At 58.9% G+C, this 17,633-nt stretch overlaps 1 protein-coding gene and 1 long non-coding RNA gene across 2 annotated transcripts in view; one reads left to right on the forward strand and one right to left on the reverse strand.

The window, feature by feature from the left end:
* GNG7 (G protein subunit gamma 7) overlaps positions 1-17,633 on the reverse strand; it is a 119,921-nt gene that overhangs the window by 47,217 nt on the left and 55,071 nt on the right. The window lies entirely within an intron of this gene.
* Positions 13,346-14,942, forward strand: LOC123605063. The gene is made up of 2 exons (XR_006715566.1): positions 13,346-13,626; positions 14,475-14,942. It is a non-coding gene; the product is annotated as an uncharacterized LOC123605063 (long non-coding RNA).

Here is a 17,633-nt window from a genome sequence, read left to right on the forward strand (position 1 = left end):
CACGAAACGAGCGGGGTGACGGGGCTGAATCCCCTCCCCACCCTCTGGTCCTGCATCCATGACCCCTCGGGCCCCTCGTCACATGGAGGGACAAGGCAGAACACACGCCTGAGCGTCTTGGGGCTCACCTGTCTTCTCGCCCCTTTGGCCCCTATCTGGCCACATGGAAGGCCCGGCATGGGCCGTGTGGACAGCCTCAGTGGCCCCCACAGCCGGTGCCGGCTTGGGCAATTCCAGCCTGACAAGCCGTTAATCTGTGATTTGACCCCAACCCCGACAGAGGTTTTCTTAAGGATATAAAGTCCTCGATAATGAGACAAGAGGAGAAACAACAAAAGGGGTCTCGGGCAGAGTGGACTGGGTGCCAGGCGTCAATGTCCTCACTTGCAAATCGCCCAGGACGGCTGGGGCGTGGTCTCTGAGCTTTCCAACCACAGGAGGCAAAAGCACCCGCTGCTGTTGGGTGGGGGCGGGGGGCTGCCCCACTCACCCCCGAGTTCCCCAAATGCAGTGGCAGAGGCACACTGGTGCTCAGACTCCCGGGCGGCACATGTGGCTTTGTACCCCACCCTGTGGGGACGAGGCTTCCTGCTCCGTATTGATGGGGACACCTGCCTTTGAGGGTGCAGACCCTGAGACATGCCCCTCCCACCCCCAAGTGCCTGGCCGGGTCCCACTCACTCCTCATCACTCATCAGATGCTGGGTCGGGGTGAAGCACGATTTGGTACAGGACGTGGCTCTGCCCGTGGCTGGCACGGCTGTGGGGGGTAAAATACTGAGCTTTTTACAAGGCGCCATGTGGCCGTTAGGCAGCTTGTGCTGGGGAACGGTGGGTGTTTGGGAGGGAGTGGGATGGTGTCTGTGGGAGCAGTTTGTGGAGGGCCCTGTAGGTGGCCTGTGCCCTGCTGGGTGCCTGATGTTGGTTCTGTGACTCCCTCCTTAACACAGGACAGCAGCAGCATCCCAGGAGACCTGTCCACTGCCTCCTGTGGGGATTAGAACTTTGGTCTACGGGATTCCTAGTTTACCACCACAAGGTGAAAAGGCAAAATGAGAAATGCTTTGCCACAGGAACAAGAGACAAAATATTGAGGTCCTTAATATATAAAGTTCTCAGGCAAATCAATAAGACATCAACAAACCAACTTAATGAATGTGAGATCCTGAAATAGTGTGGATGATAGAAAAAGCTCACTGGTGGTATAATTTGTGAAATTTGCGTCAGTTCTAGGCTTTGGTCAGTAGTATTGCAGGAAGGCTGATTTCTGGGTTCTGATAAGTGTTTGGTGGTTACGGAAAATGCTAACCAAGAGAAAGCTGGATGAAGGGTATATGGGAATTCTCTGTACTGTCTCTGTACCTCTTTTGTTAGCTGCAAAGTCTCTCAAAATTTTAAAAATGTCCTGTTAACAACAGACGTAAGCAACCTACAAAAAGCATCATAAATGACCACAGATTAAAAATGTTCCACTCTCTAGTAATCCAAACATTGTAGACGACTCAGGAGATGTTCCTTTTAGCCTCTGATCCAAAGAGACCAACAAGCCATGGCACCCGGACACGATGAGGGGCCCTGGAGGGGGCACGTCTGGGAGAGTGATGGGGCAAGTGATAGAACGTGGACGCAGACCTTGGACTGGATGAGACGGTGTTGATGTGACATTTCCCGATTCTGCTGTTTCCCGATTTTCTGGTTATGTACGAGAATGTCCTCGTTCTCAGTAAATACCCGGCACAAGATGTGGGGGCTAGGGGACTGGTATCTCCAAGTTAATCTCAAACAGCTCAGAGAGATCAATATGCAAACACCTATAACCACGTATACGCAGAACCGTATGGGTACAGAGGCCACATAACTGTGTCCATGGCAAACATTGCTCTATGCATACGTGTGTATGCAACCTGTGCGTGTGCGACGTAACACGTGCACACGCACGCACACCCACACGGCATGCACGCACAACACATGGGCGCAAGCTTACATGTGTGCAGACACGTGCACACGCATGAGCACGTGTGCTTGTGTGCACACACGTGTGTATGCACAGAGAGGAAGAGAGAGAACAGGCCAGCGGGGCAGGCAGAAGGGCTAGCCCCCCAGCGGCACACAGAGGGGGTGTGGGGTCCTCATACTGTTCTTGTAGCTTCTCGGTGAGGTTGAAACCAAAGCAAAAACAAGTCAGTCTGGAAGGGACTCCAGCAGCTGTCTCCGGGTGAACTTCCCTAATTTAAAAAAATTTTTCTTCTTTTATAAAGTTTCTTTATTTTTGAGAGAGAGACACAGAGTGCTAGCAGGGGAGGGGCAGAGAGAGAGAGAGGGAGACACAGAATCCGAAGCAGGCTCCAGGCTCCGAGCTGTCAGCACAGAGCCCGACGCGGGGCTTGAACTCACGGACCGCGGGATCATGACCTGAGCCGAAGTCGGACACTCAACTGACCGAGCCACCCAGGCACCCCTAGGTGTTCCTTTTATAAATAGGAAATAAGAGCTATTTTTAAAAGGCCTGACCTTTTGGCACCTTGACAGACTGCGAACCGGGGGCTGGCCAGCGTCCAGAGGGCTCGGGGACGGCACCGGACCTGGCCAGCGCTCAGCCCGAGCTCGGCCGGGCCCCTTATTGGTGCAAGTGCTGGGGCCGCTGGCATTTCCCACCTTCTAGAGCGACTTTCTGGTCTCTGATGAGTCTCCCATTTGCTCAGCAGGCCTGTAAATTCAGAGCGAGGGCTGCACACGGGAGCCACCTGGGGTGACACAATGCCAGAGAACTCGGGCCCCTGTGAGCCCAGAAGAGGCCGAGAGACAGGGAACAGCGGGAAGGGGATGGGCCGGCCCGGGGACACATCCCAGTCCCAACGGCCACCTGCCAGGGGGCCTTGGTCTCTGAGACTCAATTTCCTCAGATGCGAGAAGGAGACAGAAGTAACACGCCGCTCTGGGAACTCAGAATAAATACTGTGTTTGGATCCAACAGAACATGACCTCAACGTCATCTCGGCTTTGGCACCAAGGTCAACAACACTGACCCCCAAAACGATGTCACGAGAAGGGCACTTCAGTCTGGGTTCTTCCTCCCAGAAACCCATCACCGGGAAAACCCCAGCAGGGAGACTTTCTACAAAATTCCTGGCCAGTCCTCCCCCAAACTGTCCACGTCACAAAGCAAGGAAAAGTCTGAGAACCTGTCACAACCAACAGGGGCCTGAGGAAACGTGATGGCCAAATGGGACAGGAAGTGGCAGTAACGGCAGAGCTGGTGACATCGGGATAAGCCGCGGAGGCCGATGCGCCGATGTGGGGTTTCTTGGCTGTGACAAGGCACCGGAGTCACGTCCGAGGCCGACGGGAGGGGAGGCTGCCCGGTGGTGGAGGGCGCTCTCTGAGCTGTCTTTGCCACCGGCCTGAAAATCTAAAACCATCCAAAAGGAAAAGGTTTACTTAGAAGATAAACCAGGGCTCGCCAAGTGCTTCCGGAGGGTTCCGCTCAGCTCCCCCAGCACCGTCCGCTTCCTGTGGGCGAACCAGGTCTGAAAGCCGGAGTGCGTTCGGTGAGCCGTTCTTGGCGGGCGAGTCACGGCTGTGCCACGTGCCCCCGGCTGCGGGACGCCCCCGAGGGGGAGGACACTGCCTTTCCGCACAGGGCTGTTCCCTCTTGGAGCTGACGGCTAGGTCATCTTTCGGGTAAAAATGTCTCGTGTGCCCAAGATGCTCCCCTGATGGTGTCAGGATCCTCTGTGGGTTGAATCGTGCTCCCCAAAAAGACACGTTCAAGTCCTAACCCCCCCACACCTGTGATGTGACCTCACGTGGAAAGAGGGTCATTGCAGATGCAATCAAGTTAACAAGAGGCCGTTCTGAAGCAGGGTGGCCCTAATCCAAGATGATGGCGTCCTCACTAGAAGACACGAATCTGGACACAGAGACACACGGCGGAGGCCGCGGGAGCACAGGGACCGAGGTCAGAGTGACGCTGTCACTAGCCAAGGGCCAGACCCTCTGCTGGAGCCTCGGGAGGGAGCCCGGCCCAGCCCCACCTCGATCTCAGACGGCTGGCCTGCGGAGCCAAGGGAGAATAGGTCCGTGCGGTTTTAGGCCGCCCCGTGGCTGGTGACTCTGCCACGGTGGCCCCAGGATGCTGACACGGCAGGTGTGAGCTTTGCCTCACGCGGTCCTTTCTGTCACGGTTGGGCGAGGCTTTCTGATTCCATCCTTGCTCCCGCGGCCGTCAGCTCTCCTCTCCAGGGGACCGTCCCCCCTGTGCCACGGGGAGGACACCGAGTCCAGAAGGTGGGACATTCCACAAGGCTCTCGGGCTCTAGACAAGTGACAGACAAGAACTGGGCCGAGGAGAGGAGCGTGTGCAGCATGGGATCCTGCGGGGCCCTGGGCCGGGAGCAAGCAGCAGCAGCCGGCTCTGGGAGCACGCCCGCGGGCCAGTGGGGGTCCCCGTGCCGCGTCAGCGTGCCGCTCTGCCCCTGTTCTCGCGCGGGAGATGTTTAGCCCGCAGACCACTTGCAAACGGAAGCGTGTGCAGAGAGGTAAGTGGATCGGTGGCAGGTAGGGTGATGGGGAAAGAGGGTGTGTCTATAGGTGGATATAGATTCAGACACAGACGACAGACAGGTGACAGTTCGGGGCGGGGGGTGATGGGTTGGACAGTCGAAGCCACACGCATCTGTGGGCACACGCACGCACACACGCGGCCCCTCCCGAGATCGCCAAGAACACTCCCGAATCCCAGTTCTCCGAGACATTCCACCCAAGCCTCCTTCCCGAGTCCCCCTGGGCCACCCTGCGAGCCCCACTTCCCGTCACCCCGCTCGCCAGGTGCTGTCCTCCACTCATCCCTGTTCTCCAGAGGGGCTCCCACCTGGAGCCTCCAAACGTGGGGCCGGGGCGTTCTCTAGGGGCATCCCAGGCACCACGGGGGCTGAGCAGCCATCCTTAGCCCCACCGTCAATGCCAGGACTCCCCATGTCCCCGCCACAGATGTCCCCAGGTGTGGCCCAGTGTCCCCTGGGGGCTAGGTGACGGCCAGTCCTCACCCCACCGAGAGGGTCGCTGTCAGGGTGAAACACATCATGGGAGGGGTGCCTCTGGGCTCTCTGCCCGGGCTCTGGGCTCCGAGGGAAGCAAGGTCATAGAGACTTGGAGTCGGGGACGGGCAGGCTGCTGACACAATCCGGCTGGCTGGTCTCAGGGGAGCTGTTGGCTGCATTTTCCTCCCTGAGAGCTCAGAGGTGCAGATCCCACCCCCCAGATAAGGACGGGGACTCTTGCTGCAGAGTCACGTGGGAGGGAAGCTGGTCACCTCTCGCCCCTCCTCCCAGTGACCCCACCTTCCACAGCCTCGAACCTTACAGCTGACTCCAGGCCAGCAGCCACCCCCAATGGCCCCCTTGCCTCCTTCTGGAACTCTGCTCACTGAGTGAGGAAGAAACGTCCAGGCAACAGCCCCCATCTTTGAATACTGGCACGGGGCCAGGACGGGGTCCCCCCCCTCCGCCCGCCACCCCCAGCAGTGAAGGGGGCAGAGGCGGAGGGCAGGAGGCAGCTGGCGTGATCCTGAGGTGGGTGTCATCGGGGAAATGAAACGAGTAGACGTGTCGGGGACAGCCAGACACGTTTCTGTCATCGGGGAAGCTATTTGCAAACGTGAGCAGGGAAGGCAGCGGGAACGGGGAGGGGCTGGCCCGGAATCAGGAACTCAGTGCGAACGGTGGGCAGCTTTTCCAGCAGGAGGCGGACGGACAGGTGCCCGGACGTTGCGTACGTACGCGGAAGATACAGAGGGGAGACGCGAGACAGAGCAGCGACAAGCAGTCACAGACCCGGGGGCACGCGTGCCCGAAGGCGATGAGCACGCGGGGAACGGGGAACGGGGCCCGTGCCCAGACAAGGGCGACGAGGGTCTCCGTGAGATTTACTTCACTTCACGTGGCGGCCCCTAAAGCCACGTCCGCAGCTGGAGAGCGAGACATCCGCGCCTCTCGGACATCTGCGTAAGGGTCCCCAACGCGTGCCCGCGATCGTGAGCTTACGGAAGCAGTGGGTCTCGCTGCCTGCCCACCAGCGTTTGGCAGAAGGGGAGACTCAGGCGCCCGTCACCAGAGCGCTCATGCCGGGACCAGACAAGGCCGGCCGCTACCGGTTCAGCTCAGGACTCCACCGGATGAGTGGACTCCAGGGCGGGCCGCCGCTCTCGACGACACTGGACGCGGTGGCACATGAAGCCTTCTGGCACTTCTCAGGCACGTCTTCCGGCAGGTCCCGGCAGCCTCTGGCCTTCGTGCGGCCGCGTCCTCCACATCTTCCTCCTCTCACGGCGCAGCACCTGTATCCTTCTGACCCCACCCCGCTCCAACCCGTTTTCCCTTAAACAAGGCGTCCAGGGGCGCCTGGGTGGCTCAGTCAGTTAAGTGTCCGACTCCGTTTCAGCTCAGGTCATGATCTCACGGTGCACGAGTTTGAGCCCCGAATCAGGCCTTCTGCTGTCAGCATGCAGCCTGCGTGGGATTCTCTCTCTCTCTCTCTCAATCTGCCCTTCCCTCGTGTGTGCTCTCTCTCTCGCTCTCTGGCTCTCTCTCTCTCTCTCTCTCAAGATATACAAACTTGTAAGCAAGAGATTGTCCACAGGGAGGGCTTCCCCACCACGGGTCGGTGATTCTCAACTGGGGGCAATTCCTTCCTCCCCCCCAGAGGACACTAAGTGATGTCTGGGGACGTCTGTGGTTGCCATGACTTGGGGGCTCCTGGCATTGAGGGGTGAGGGTCTGGGACGCTGCTCAGCCCTACCCCCAGCCCCCAGGATGCCCCCGGAGAGAATGGCCTGGCTCCGTATCAGCAGTGCAGAGGTGGGGTGGGGGGGGGCACCCTGCCTGAAGCCCCAAGTAGCAACAGCCAGGACGTCTGGGCTGGGAGGCTCAGAGTGGAGCCAAGGCGTCCGCCCGGATAGGGAGGTCCGGCCACGCCCTGCTTCGGGGAACCAGGATTCGGGTCCTCACAAGCCTTTGCTTCCCTGCACGCTGACGCAAGAGATCACAGAGGTCAGGGACGGCCAGTCACCTGGTGAAAGGACGCTGGCAGGGCCTCATCCACGACACATCCGCAGTGCTCCGGCACGCACGGGGTCTCGGGAATAGGCCCGCCCCTCCCCGCGAAGCTCACAGGCCTGGGGAGAAGCCTGTGATCCCGCAAACCAGAATGAGAAACCTCGTTTCGCCAGTGAAGGAAGTCACCAATGCATGAACGGGGGTCCTGATTTCGCTAGGGGAGGGTCAGGAGGCTCTTAAGAGGAGAAGGGTGTTTAGTGGGAGGGACGCATTGACCCACGAGCCCACCCACATTCTCAGTTTCTGGACTCGCGTTGCTTAGTGGGGGTGGCGGATGGCTCTTTAGGCCTCCAGCTATGAAGCAGTCTCCCGCCTGCTGGGAAGTGACTGGAAACAGTGCAGGGTCATCGGCCTGAGGCTCTCCAGTTCTGCAGGGGCCAGAGAAAGGAGGGACGGGGCTCTGCCCCTCGCGTCCACAGCACCCTGTGCTGGCCCCAGGGCCCACCCCGCAGTCTGCTCAGACAAGACAGCACAGGATGGCCAGACTCTTCCGTTCAGCTCTCTGACGTCCTTCTTGCTTTTAAGTTCTAGCTTTTTAAAAAAAAAAAAATTTAGAGGCGTCTGAGGGGCTCAGTCGGTTGAGCGTCCGACTTTGGCTCAGAGTCTGTGAGTTCGAGTCCCGTGTCAGGCTCTGTGCCGACAGCTCGGAGCCTGGGGCCTGCTTCGGGTTCTGTGTCTCCCTCTCTCTGCCCCTCGTCCGCTCACACACACTCTCTCTCTCAAAAGTAAACAAACGTTAAATTTTATTTCTACTTTCGGAATCACTACGTATTCCCAAGCATGACTGCAGGAAAACGTATAGTGCAACTCTGCCCTAGCTTCCCCCAACAGCAGCGCCTTGCACACGGCTGACGTCATCACCGGACAAACGCTCCGTTTGTTACGACCAGGAAACTGACATTGATGTGATCCACAGAGCTTGTTCGGGCGACCTCGGTTTCACACACGCACAATTTACGTGCACACAAGTGTGTGTCTTTCTGGGCACCGGGAGCCAGGGTGCAGGCTCGCGTACGGTCAGGACCCCCTCCTGCTGCCCGGGCAGCGCCCCTCCTCCTCACCCCCACCCTCCTCACCACCCTGACCACCCGTCTGTGGTCCTCGGCCAGCAGCACCTTCAGGGGATCCCACCCAAGAAGCCCACGGTTGGTCTGACATCCGCGTCGGCACGAAGGATGAAGTCCACGCAATCCCGTCTCCAGATGCAGAGGAAGACTTGACCAATCTCGACACTCCTCTGTCGTAGAAACACTCACCGAACACAACAGAGGGAACTTCCTCAACCTGATCGGGGTGGGGGGCCTCCACGAAAGCCACACTCATGCCCACACCCACGACGAGAGCCCGACGCTCAGCGTCACGCCGGACGTCCCGACCGGGAGGCTAGGCAAGGAGGTGAAACAGAAGGTGTCCAGACGGGAGAGGAAGCCGGAGAACCACGTGCACACACCATCCGCACGGGCACCATCCGCACGGGCACGGCGCTGACAGGCTGCCCGGAGACCAAGCAGGTGTCTGGAGCCACCCGCCTTTTCCTGGGCTTGGCACAGGGAGTGGGAGGGGCCGGCCGGTGGCTGAGCTGAACGGCCACCCATCCCGATCAGCTAGAAGGGCGTCAGACTTACAAGCCCCAGGGAGACAGTCCCAGGCGGGCTCTCTGCACAGCGACAGGGAGCGAACAGGCCTCATAAAACACGTCGCGAGTTGTTGCCTTTCGCTGGGCTTTTTGTTGTTGTTGTTTAAGTCGGTAGCTGCCCCCGGGCCCAGCAGGGCGGTCAAAGGGCCTGTTCCTCCCCCGGGAGCAGGGTGAGGACAGACGGCAGCTGGACGCCAGCCCTGTGGGAATGTGGTCCCGTCCGGGGCTGCTCTCCTCCACCCTGCTCTGACCTTCGCTCCAGACTGACTGCTGACGTACCCGTCCTCGGGTTCGTGGGAACCCATCGTGGGAACCCCAACCTCAGGGTCGGCCTGGTTATAGCGCTCTGAGCCCTGCGTCCTGGGAGCCCGGCAGCCCCTGGGCCCTGTGCACACGGCTAGACAGCGTTTGTCACTGAAAACGTCACCACACACACGCTGCAGTGCGGACGGACCCTGAAAATATGCCGGGTGTCCGTCCACCCGTCCCGTCTGTCTGCGTCCGTCCGTCCGCCCTTCCGTCCACCCACCCCTCCAGACACAGACGCCACAGAATCGGGAGAAGTACAAGCAAAACCCGGGGCTGACGAGCCACGGTTCGATACTGTTCTTATCCTTTTTAAATGTCAATTCCCACTTTACGTTTTCAAAATTGAACGCAATGATAAGCACATCGCTCCTTGGATTCCTGATGCTCCCGGTAACCTAGCAACCCTCGTCTCTCCGAGGACACGGGAACAGCCTGGTGCGGCATGCCCGACGCACACACAAGGGCTCTGCGCGCAGACAGCTTGTGGGAACCGCTGATGCAGAAGTTGCAAAGAATCCACCCTCCTAGCCATTTCCTACCGATCCGTGAGGAACGCCCTACGTGCCCATGCTGCGTGCCAGCATGCCTCCCCGCCTCCACTCTGCCCTGCTCTCTTTGCTGGGGGCTGGAGGCATCATCGCCTACGCCCCAGGCTGTGAGCAATGGTCCCCGATCGGCAAAAGGCTCTTTTTACGGCTTGTTGGCTCAAAGCAGAAGCCAGTGAGGCCGTGTGCCGTGTTCGCTTGGTGCCGTCTCTTCGGTCCCTCTGTCAGTTATTGGTTAGAACAAAATAAGTTTTCGTTTTTATAATCATTTTAGGCTCGACAGAAAAACCGTGAGGATTGTACATCTCCACACCTCGTTTCTCCTGTTACTAACTTCTGGCGTGAGTGCATTTGTCCCGTGAGCGAGCCAACACTGACACGTTATTACTAACTGAATCAGATTTCCTTAATATTTCCCCCACGTCCTTTTCTCCCATAGGACCCCACACAGGACTCTACTCCGCATGTATATGTGGCGACGGTTAGTTTTATGTGTCCACCAGGGTGGCCAGGGCGTGCCCGGTGCGTGGCGTGGGGGTGAGGGTGCCCTCTGAGCCCGTGGCCCGAGCATCGCGGGCTGCCCTCCCCCGTGAGGATGCGCTCTCCGCCTGGCTGTCCAGCTGGGACATCGGCCCTGCTCTGCATTTCGGACCTGAGCTCAGTCGAGGGCTCGCTCCGTCAGCCCTGCTGGGTCTCCAGCTGGCCGACCGCAGTTCCTGGACCTTCTCTGCCTCCCTGGCCACACGGGCCAGTTCCTTGTAGAAATCCTCTTTATCTCTATATCGTATTGGTTCTGTTTCTCTGGAAAACCCAGATAATACAGTCCCGCAGGGCTGAGACAGTTTCCCAGATTTTCCTGGTTTTTCACGGCCTGGACAGCTTTGAGGAGGGCTGGCCAGGGATTTTGTGGGAAGTCGCTCAAATAGGGTTTGTCTGATGCTTTTCTCACATTATTAGATTGGAGTGATTGACTCTGAGGAGGAAAACCAGAAAAAAAGTGTCCTCTGGTACATGAAGAATACAAACTTCTTGGACGTGACACCGAAAGGACAGGAATCAACAAAAAAATTGGACTTCATTAAAATTAAAAGCTTGTGGGGCGCCTGGGTGGCGCAGTCGGTTAAGCGTCCGACTTCAGCCAGGTCACGATCTCGCGGTCCGGGAGTTCGAGCCCCGCGTCGGGCTCTGGGCTGATGGCTCAGAGCCTGGAGCCTGTTTCCGATTCTGTGTCTCCCTCTCTCTCTGCCCCTCCCCCGTTCATGCTCTGTCTCTCTCTGTCCCAAAAATAAATAAACGTTGAAAAAAAAAAAATTAAAAAAAAAAAAAATTAAAAGCTTGTGCATCAGAGGACGTTCTCAGCGCAGCGAGAGGCAACCCACAGAATGAAAGAAATTATCTGCAAATCATACAAGCAGTAAGGATTAATATGCAGAATATGTAAAGAACTCAAACTATTTTTTTTTAAAGGTTTTACTTTTTTTTTTTTTTTTTTCAACGTTTATTTATTTTTGGGACAGAGAGAGACAGAGCATGAACGGGGGAGGGGCAGAGAGAGAGGGAGACACAGAATCGGAAACAGGCTCCAGGCTCTGAGCCATCAGCCCAGAGCCCGACGCGGGGCTCGAACCCACGGACCGCGAGATCGTGACCTGGCTGAAGTCGGACGCTTAACCAACTGCGCCACCCAGGCGCCCCAAAGGTTTTACTTTTAAGTAATCTCTACACCCAGTGTGCCCGAACTCACTACCCCAAGATCAAGAGTCACGTGCTCCACCGACTGAGCCACCCGGGCGCCCCAAGTGTCTGACTCTTGATCTCAGCTCAGGTCGTGATCTCGTGGTTCGTGGGATCGAGCCCCCCATCAGGCTCTGTGCTGACAGCGTGGAGCATGCTTGGGACATGCTCCCCCTCTTTCTGCCCCTCACCCACTCGTGCATATGCGTGCTCTCTAAATAAATAAACAAACAAACATTTAAAAAAAAAAAAAGGCAAAAACCTGACTGAAAATGAGCACCCGAACAGACATTTCTCCAAAGAAGACCTACAGATGGCCAGGAAGCACAGGGAAGGATGGTCAACATCACTGGTCATTAACCATTAGAGAATTAAGTCAAAGCCACAGTCAGATAGCACCTCACACCCCGTAGGATGGTTATGATAAAAACAAAAAAGCAGCAATAGAAATAACCGGGTTGGTGACGATGTGGAGAAACCGGAACCTCGTGCCCGGCTGGTGGGAACAGAAAACGGTGCAGCCGCTGTGGAAAACACTGCGAAGCTTCCTCAAGAAGATTAAATATAAAATTACCGTAGGATCCAGCCTAAAAGGTCGGAAAGCGGGGACTTGAACACACACTTGCACACCCGTAGCATCGTCCACAATGGCCACAGCTGGGAAGCCACTGAGTGTCCACTGACAAATGAAGCGTGAACACAGTGTGGTCCATCCACACGCCGGAATGTGACCCAGCCTCAGGGAGGAAGGACGTCCTGCCACCTGCCACCACGCGGACGGACCCGGAGGCCACTGTGTGCAGGGACAGGAGCCAGACACAGAAGGACGCGTCCTGCGCGACCCCACGCACAGGGGGTCCCCAGAGGAGTCCCACCCGCCGAGTCAGAGAGTGGGTGGTGGGAGCCAGGGGTGGGGAGTCCATGCTTCATGGGGACAGAGTCTTGGTTCGGGGAGATGGAAAGTTCTGGAGACGGATGGTGGGCCTGGTTACACAACAGCGTGAGTGTGCCTGATGCTGAGCTGTGTGCTTGGCGATGGCTGAGATGGCGAATGTTATGTAACAGTAAGAAGAAGCTACATGTCCTGTTTAAAAGGCCAGGACTTGCTTAGGGTTTCCTCCTCAGAGAAAGGGAGACTTAGGCGGAAACCTACCCGGCTGTGCAGAGGCATGGGGCCACCTCTGGGTCTGCCTCCGTCTGGGCCTGCGGGGCTCCTCCGAGGCCTGGCAGCCATAGCCCTGTTCTCACCCTAAGTGGCTTAGAACCCAGAGCTAAGAAGTCAACATAAAATGTGGCCCCACGCTTCTGGGGAACCCAGCAGAAACCAAGCCTCTGGGAAGGAACACGCTCTCAGCCCAGGCCGCCCAGGGCCAGCAGGTAAAGCTCAGGATGATGTGTGTGCCATGCACTGGGTATCGTGACACACCCACCCCTGCACGGGGCTGCGTGTCTGGGAAAAGTCTGCGAGCAAGTCTCCGGGGTGAAATGGCAGCAGTGAGGACAGTGGGAAGACCGGCCCGTATTTAGCACAGACCCTCGCTGGGCCTTCTACTTAACTTTTCCGTGAATTCCCCCAATTTAACGCACACGACAGCTCTGGGCAGTAGGTGGGTCTTTCTCCACGACACAAACACGTCCGGCATCCCTTTGCGTAAACGAGGGAGCTGAGACGCAGGAAAGCCAGGAAACCAGCCCAAGGCTCGTGATAACAACGTGCGGCCAGCGGTCAGCGTGAGCCCGGATGGACCGTCGTCCACCCCGCACGCACTCTCCGTGCGGGTCCAGTCACGTCCCCGGTGGACACCGTCTCTCTCCTCTTTCGCCTCAGGTGCAGCTGCACAGCCAGCCAGCATCCCCGGGCCCTGAACCCTTCGCGGGTCCCCGGTAAGGAAGATCTTTTCTTCTCGGCTTTTTGATTGCGGGACTTCACTTTCCCCCCGATGGCGAGCAGCCTCCAGATGTGTAAACTGAGTTCTTACGAGGGCCACGTGAACTGGGGGCATCCCGACGCACGATGGGCCTTCACCCCGGGCCGGCTTCACGCTCTCTGACGAGCGCCCGGAGAAAGGAAGTCTGGAAGGGTTCATGGGAAAGAGAAGCAAGGCGGAGAATGCACGGCCCCACACCGGGTCAGTATCACTTCTGCCTTAACTTCCTTGAAGCTGAAGGGGAGGAAATTAGAAGCTGAACGAAAAGGTCACCTCCCTTCAAGCTGGAAAGACGTCTAGTTTCTAGAAGCGCCTCCAAAAATGGGAAGCCGGGTTTCCAGCGGAGTTTCCACTGGGTGCCGGTGAGGAAGGGGCTGCAGGGAGGGGGGCGGCCGCTGGCTGGGCGAGCAGCGGGGCGGAGCGTGCCTCCCGGGCTCGGTCCCGCTGCACAAACACCACGTGGGGCTCTGCTGGACGGCCGCCGGCCCGCCTGCTGTCCCGGGCTGACCTGGGGAATGTCTGTCCTCGTGAACGTTCACGCTGAGATCTGAGGTTTCGATTTCACCAAAACAAATACCGTGCTGGTCCACCCCTTCCGTGATTAATCCAAATAAACCAGGCTGGTTCCTGACAGCATCTCAAGGGTTTCCAGTGGACAAAAGCGCGGCCCTGCCAGCCCCCAGGATGCAGAAGCGGGGAGCTGAGCGGATGGCCCCCGAGGCAACCGCCTCCCTGGGGTCCCCGAAGTTGGGGGAGGTTGCGGAAGTTGGGGGGGTTGCGGCATCTATCTAAGGCTGTGAAGTAATCATTTAAACTGGGTGAGGCCTACGGCACGTGACAGTTAGAAGGCAACATGCAAATCTCGCTATGAAGGGTCCGCCTCCAATGGAGGGAGCTCCTGGGGGCTCCAAACCACAAGAAGCTCCCTGCCCGAAGGATCTGGGAGGCAAGGACCCCCAGGGTTGGGTGGAGGTAAGGCCTGGTGGGGTAGGAACTTTCTAGAATGCGGTTTTCCCCTGGGCACTGTGGACATTCGGTGCCAGTTCACTCCCTGTGGGGCGGAGTGGCATCCCTGGCCCCACATCCTCGATGCCAAGAGCACCCCCAGTTGTGACAACCACAGATGTCCCCAGACACGGCCCCGTGTCGCCTGGGTGAGACTGGAACTCCTGACGCCTGAGCAAACAACTGTCCTTTGCTTCATCCCAAGGAGCAAACACTGCATCTCCCGGAGGGGCCCCGGGCAGGTCGGAGGCGCCCGCCACGAAGTCCAGCTAGCACTCCATTGAGCGGTAACACCGCACCCTATTTCTCCGTGTTCCCCTTGACAAAGGTCCACGCGCAGCCTCCAGAGGAAAACGTAGTCAAGAACCAGAGGGACAGAAGAACCAGAGGGACAGGAGCGAGGAGGGCGCTGAGCTGAACATAGCACCTGCTCCCTGGGGTTCCAGGCTCCCCAAGGCCAGCGCCCTCTGAGCCTTCGGGTTGGGCTCACCCCTTAAGGGGTGTTCCTGACGCATGGAGGACTGGATCCGATTTGCAGAAACTCAGGTGGCTGCCCCCGGGGGCAGCCCATCGTGTCCTGGGGGAGCTGAGAGGAGTCCCATCGGTAACACGTGCGTCACAGAATCAGCGATCGGGAGCTGGGTTAAAAATAGAACATGAGACAAGTTTCGTACACGGAGCGGGTCTGACTCCCACCCACAATCCTGGGACTGCAGGGCCAGGGTCGGCGCCCAGAGCCGACGGGCAGTGGGGAGCACAGGTCCCCTCTCCGGCCTGGCTCCAGATGCCCTCGAGGTGAAAGCCTTGCAGGGTGTGAGAGCTATTCCTGCTCTTACTACTCGTAACAACATGGCCCTGCACGCCAGCCATCTGCTTCCGTGTGAGGGTGAAGACAGAGCAGACCGTCCCAACACTGGGTGGAGGGCCCGCCGGCGGCATTGGATTCATCGAGCGACCGTCCCCCCACCACGGCAGAGGGGTCTGCCTTACCTAATTTAAAAAGAAACTTTGTTAATGTTTATTTATTTATTTTTCAACGTTTATTTATTTTTTTGGGGGGACAGAGAGAGACAGAGCATGAATGGGGGAGGGGCAGAGAGAGAGGGAGACACAGAATCGGAAACAGGCTCCAGGCTCTGAGCCATCAGCCCAGAGCCCAACGCGGGGCTCGAACTCCCGGACCGCGAGATCGTGACCTGGCTGAAGTCGGACGCTCAACCGACTGCGCCACCCAGGCGCCCCAAATGTTTATTTATTTTTGAAAGAGAGAGAGACAGACAGACAGACAAGCGGGGGAGGAACAGAGAGCGGGGGAGACCGAATCCGAAACAGGCTCCAGGTTCCCGGCTGTCAGCACACAGCCCGACGCGGGGCTCGAACTCACGAACCATGAGATCATGACCTGAGCCGAAGTCGGATGCTTCACCCACCGAGCCACCCAGGCGCCCTTAATTTTAATCTTTTAAAGGACGTTGACTAGAGGAGTGCTCTCCCAGCAGCTAAGGGGGCAGTGGGTCAGGTCGCTGAGGCCCAGCTCTGTGGCTCCCGGGCCGCGGGATGCGGGCAAGGTGAATCTGGACGGACTCCCTGGCTCCTCACCTATAAACCCAGAAGCGCAGCAGCACCGGCCTCAAAGGGAGACGAGACAGAACGCTCCTGGAACCGTAATTCCACTGATTCGGAAACGTTCTGGTCCCGGGACCCGTCCGTGCTCTTAAAAGCAACTGTGGCTACACGTGCGACAGTGTGAGGCGAGGCGAGCGGGTCGTGCCACGGCTCTCACCAGCTGCAGATATGCGTGCGCGCACCTGCGCGCGTCCAGCTCCCCAGGGGCAGGGACGGGGGCGGTTTCCTGGCCCTGTCCCGACTGCTGGGCAGCAGAGACACGTGCCTGCAGCACGGCCTGGGCAGGAATCTGCCGGGGAAGAGAAGGGGCCGTGCGAGCCCCAGATGGCCCCAGCTCCCTCCAGGAGCTGCAGGGAGCACTGGGGAGACCTGCCTGCCGGGGAGGGAAGCCTGCCGGGCCCAGAGACAGGATGTGCCCTGGCTTCCCTCCACCTGCCCCCTGCCCCCTCCTCAAGCAGACGCTGCCTCCCCCCTGCACGGGGAGCAGCTGCTGGCAGAAAAGAACGGTCCCCTGAGCCAGCTCTGCAGCGGGCGGGTGGGCGGGTGCAGGGACACCCTGGGCTGGGCCTGGGGCAGCAGAGCAGGAGCCGCTACGCAATCCTAACAGCATGTGCCGCCTCCCCCGATGGTATTCTGGGAATCCAAATTAATCCCAGACGCCCGGCTGCGAGGCAGAAGCAGAAGCCGATCTCGGCCCGGGCAGCAGGCCACCCGTGTCCTCCTTTTTCTTAGATCAGAATTGCCTTTTATAGCCAGCTTGATGTCTAACAACCGGGAGGGGTCAAGGGCAAGACAAGGAAGCACCAGAAACGTAGGGCAGGCAGGGAGCGACCAAATCGAGGCTGGGGCCCAGACCCTGGCACCGTGCAGCTGAGGGGCCGAGGGGTCGAGGGTCCAGGGAGCGGGGCCTGGGGGGGGGGGGCGTCCTGCCTCGCGATCCGCATGGCTCTGGGAGGGTCGGCGAGCTGCCCACCGCCCTCGATTCCGAAGACAGAGGTGCCGTGCACAGAGCTGAGGGGCGAAGGCACATCTGTGTTCTTCCCACTCTGCCTGGCTGGAGGCGGCACGGTGGGGACCCTCCGGACGGACGGAGGAGCCCAGGAATCCAACAGTCCCGGGCTCGGAATCGCAAACCCAGGACCGTGTTTCCAGGGCCCCGGGCGGAGACAGAACAAAACCGGGCAGGGTTCAGGCTGGTGGGCGATGGCTGAATCTGGACGCCAGCTCTCTGGGGAGCGCGAGCGGGCGAGGCCGTCAGCAGCCTCGGTGTTTGGGAGGATGACGTAAGTTGGCTCGTATGGCTGTGCACAGAGTCGGCGGTTTTTCGAAGGGCCCTGGGGCTGGGAGGGGCTTCGGTTTGTCTGGCCTGGTCCAGGTCACAGGTGGGGGGTGGGAACTGAACACGACAGGCAGGGGCCCCTCTGTTCTGAGCAGCTGCTAGTTTTGTGGCCCATGCCTCTGAGCAGTGGTGCGGACACCTTCCCCCACGCCCCCCACGCCACACGCGAGAGAAGCTGTGTCTCCCACGACCCACGTTCAGGGATGAAATGGGGCCTTTCGGGACGCTTTCCCCAAACAGGTATACGACGTTGGCGGGGAGAGCACCCTCAGCTGTGGGTCCTGCCCCCCGAAACGGCAGGCCACGGGGTCCCAGGAGAGCAGCTGGGTTGTGGGGGTGAATGAGGTGCAGCTGCTGAAATGTAACCCCCCCCCCCCTTGTGCAGTCCGGATTCGTTTC

This window comes from Leopardus geoffroyi, chromosome A2 (genome assembly GCF_018350155.1).
Source record: "Leopardus geoffroyi isolate Oge1 chromosome A2, O.geoffroyi_Oge1_pat1.0, whole genome shotgun sequence".
NCBI lineage: Eukaryota > Metazoa > Chordata > Mammalia > Carnivora > Felidae > Leopardus > Leopardus geoffroyi.